General features: G+C 44.1%; 1 non-coding gene across 1 annotated transcript; it reads left to right on the top strand.

Moving 5' to 3' along the window:
- The first annotated feature begins 4044 nt into the window (after positions 1–4044).
- Positions 4045–4117, top strand: TRNAD-GUC (transfer RNA aspartic acid (anticodon GUC)). Its single transcript has one exon. It is a non-coding gene; the product is annotated as a tRNA-Asp (tRNA).

Below are 4117 nucleotides of genomic sequence, written 5' to 3'. Positions count from 1 at the left end.
TGACACATGCCGAGGTATAATTATGGAAATGTGAGGTATAGGTAAGAAGAGGCAAAACATTTTATGGTAAAGTGGAGGTACAGGTGATCAAGCTAGTACCAAAACGGAACCAAGTGACAACATCCAACTTCTTTCTCATAAACAAATGAAACGGTGCTATAGCAAGCACAAAACTCACAATCTCCAAACTATCAAATCAATAAAACTCCTCATAGGATATAAATGGAACATGGGAGCAAAAATCGCCAAAAGATAAGGATTAGATTATGCGAATTGATTTTTCTTTTCGAATATTCAGTCGATCGACCAAAGGAAGCAGTCGATCGACTGCTTGAACAGTACAGAACTTCTTTTTTTTTCTTTCTTTTTCGAATCATTTTTTCTTTCATTTATTTTTCTTTTCTCTTTTTCTTTTCCTTTTTCATTTTCCCAACGATCATCTCAACATGAGCATTTACCACCAAAAACAGGTAACAACCCCAAGAACACAGACTACTAGCTTGACAAAGGACAGGCTAAATGTAGGATGTAGTAAATAGGACAAAAAAAGATATTTTTGGCATAGTGAAGCTTATGGGTAAAATGAGAAAAGGAAACCTCTACCACATGTGTCAACTAACCACAAACCGAATGCATACAAGTATTAAGTAGATCCAATTCATATTTATGCAAATTAAGGAAACCTGCCTCATAAGGAGTACTACTCACATTCCTAGATGAACTGGTCATGAATGTCACCAGTTATAAGCTCTAAGGACTCAGAAATATGATGTAGCTTGCCAATAATCTAAGTCAAATCTCAAGTTCAGCAAGAATGTAACGAAAACTCGTAGATATGCATTTACGATTCTACTAATAACATGTTAATCTAGCAAGGCTCAGGCAAAACAGGTGCAAATGCAAAATCATCCTAGAAATACTACCGTTCCGACTCGACCTATATGCTAAAATAAACGTGCATTTTATGGAAATTTTTTGAAATTTTTCAATTTTTTTTTGAATTTCGTATATAATGAAAATGAAATAAACGATGCAAACTAAAATGTAAACGTGAATGTAAGCAAATGATATGCGACGCAAAACCCTTCCCCAAACCAAATCGCACAATGTCCCCATTGTGCAAAATCATATAGTGAAGAAAAGAGAAATGGGAATTTGCGAGAAAATTAGGAAATAAAAACATAATGACATAAAGTAAAGACTTGGGAACTCACAAGACTTTAAGCGCAGCAAAGGAAACCTCCCCAAACCAGCGTGAGCTAGGAGGTTTCAGTAGCCAGCAGTGCTACTAAAAGGTACCTGAAAGACAAATAAAACCACGCATAAGACTGAAGAAAACAATTTTGGAGCGTAAATATTGTGCACAAATGAGGCAAAAGAAGAAATAGATAATTCGACGGAAAATAAAGTGGAGTAGAAGACTCCCTTAAGCCCGCATATCGACCAAACACAGCAGGGGAGAGGTCGTGAACGCATATGGCAGCAGCAGTGGTCGATCGACCACTTAACCCAGTCGATCGACCAAGTGGCGAGAACAGTAGCTCCTTAAACCTGCTATTCAGTCGATCGACCAAAAGGTTCAGTCGATCGACTGAAAACACTGCTGCAGTGTCTTATTTCTTCGTAATTGCTCAATGGTTTGAGCTAACAAGCTCTAAATACCTGCAAATACACAATAGTACGCGCCCAAAATTGCGCAAAACCCAGAACGAAGTCTAGAGTACTTAAAAAATCCTAAGCAAACGAAATAAAAGCGAAGTTTTCGCGCACACAAAAGCAATAAAAAACAGTTCGAAAGCAATAAAATTAAGTTTATAACGAATTTGATCAACTAATAGTTGATCAAGAAGGACCAAGGTATGGCCCACTTCGTCGGCTTCTGGCTACTAGAGGTAGCCTCAATGGTGCTCATCTTATCAGTTGCACCCTTCTTAGCTTCGACGGTCGGAGAATTCAACTGATCAGCTTCGTCATCTCCCCAATCAAGGGCTTCCTCGGAATCGTCGGAGTCCAGATCAGCCCATCTCACCTTGGCTGGCTCATCTTCTACTACCTCATCAGTCCCATAGCTTAGGCAACCAAGACCTCCTCTTGAAACAATCTGCTCTGTCGCAGCTGGAGCATCCAACGGCTCTTCCTTCCCCAAACCAGCTCCTGCATTATCTAAAACAACAAATTCTTCCTCCTTCTTGCTCCCAATCCGGGGCGGAGGGGTTAATACAGCAGTAGGAATAGGGACAGTAGGTTCAGGAAGCACAAAGTACGATCTCTTTTCAGAGACCGTATTACAAGTAACATGCCACATGGCGTCCTTCTTTTTAGCGGGTTGGGCAAAAATGATAGAATGTTTCCCAACCTTGAAGGTCAAGGTTCCTAAACCAACGTCAATAACTGCACCAGCAGTGTGCAGAAACGGCCTACCCAAGATGATCGGTATATGTTCATCCTCAGGCATATCTAGGACAACAAAGTCAACAGGGAAGAAAAACTTCCCTATTTGGACGGGTATGTCCTCTAGGACTCCTATAGGCTCGACCGCAGATCGGTCAGCCATTTGGACTGTCATTTCTGTGATAGCAAACCGGGTCAACTTGAGTCTCCTAGCTAAACTCAAGGGCATGACACTTATACTGGCCCCTAGGTCACACAATGCCTTCTCAATTGAGAAGGTACCTACTTTGCAAGGGACAGAAAAGCTGCCCGGGTCCTCTAACTTAAGGGGCGCAGTGTGAGACAGATAAGAACAAGACTCCTTGGTGAGTGCGACAGTGTGCACTGTTTCAAGTGACCGCTTTTTGGACAACAGTTGTTTCATAAATTTAGTGTAAGCGGGTACTTGGTTAACTAGCTCAAGGAAGGGGACTTGCACATTCAGACTACGGATAACTTTCTCAAACTTATTGAAAGATACCTGTTCCTTGGTCGGCACGAGTCTCTCCGGATATGGGGCTGTAAGGAGCACCTTAGCCCTCTCTTCTAATTCGCGCGCGCCGGCGTCCTTGGACTTGGGTTGAAAGTCCGTCACCTTTTCTTTGTTGAAGCTAGACCCCTCCTCGGACCGTCTCAAATGAGACCCATTGACCGTCATTGGATCGAACTTCGGAGCCGGGACTGACCCATCAGCACTCGGGTCTGCCCCCAAAATTTCCGGGACGGTGGTTCCCCGAAACAAGTGATCTCGTAGGTTATTTGGCATTAAAGGACGAGATTCTTCAACATCAGCAGCGATATTGGTCGATCGACCACCCTCCTCGATCGATCGATCAGGTTGCACAGATTCGAAGCTCCAGAACCGTGTTTCAGTCGATCGACTAGGTACGTCAGTCGATCGACTGAGATACCTGGCAGACGGCTGTTTTTTTGATTTATTCGTTACAGCTTTGTTTGGACTCGAATCTGCCTCATTCTTCTCAACAGCTTTCTCGACCATAGCAGGACCCTCAAGGGTGGACCCGCTCCTCAAGGTGATGGCATGTAGGGTCTCCTTTTGCTCGGGTTGAGTGGGTAAGTGTCCGGGAGTTCGAGTGTTACTTTTGCTAGCCAACTGAGCTATTTGGCTCTCTAGCAACTTCATCCCGGCCTCTCTTGCTTGGGACTCCTTTAGCAACAGATTCTTCAGCTCGGAAAATTCAGAATTTTGTGTTTGTTGCTGCTGCGGCACATAAGGAGGCTTTTGGTATTGCTGTTGCTTTTGATGAGGAGGCACATATGGCTGCTGCTGTGGCGGAGGTTGAGTTGGGTTTTGGACATTCTGGCTCCTCCAACTCAAGTTCGGATGCGGGGGCTCGTAGTAGGTGTTGTTCTGCCTATAGTGTTGAAAGGCAGCACAAGATTCAAAGGGACTAGGGCAGTTCTTCGAGACATGGCCCTCAACTCCACACCTTTCACAAAGGAAGGGACCGTCTGAAACAGCGTTGACTTGGTATATCCCACCCTTAGAGGCTCCTCCTAGCTCATACTTGTCAAATCTCGCGGTGAGAGCCTCAAGTGCAGCAACAGAGGAAGATTCAGCAGCTCTCCTCTGGTTCCCTCTCGAATTCCCATACTCGTTGTAGTATAGTGGTAAGTATTCCCGCCTGTCACGCGGGTGACCCGGGTTCGATCCCCGGCAACGGCG

The sequence above is a fragment of the Silene latifolia genome, chromosome 2 (genome assembly GCF_048544455.1).
Source record: "Silene latifolia isolate original U9 population chromosome 2, ASM4854445v1, whole genome shotgun sequence".
Lineage (NCBI taxonomy): Eukaryota > Viridiplantae > Streptophyta > Magnoliopsida > Caryophyllales > Caryophyllaceae > Silene > Silene latifolia.
Note: the sequence above shows the minus strand (reverse complement) of the source record. Positions and strands in the feature narration are given on the sequence as shown.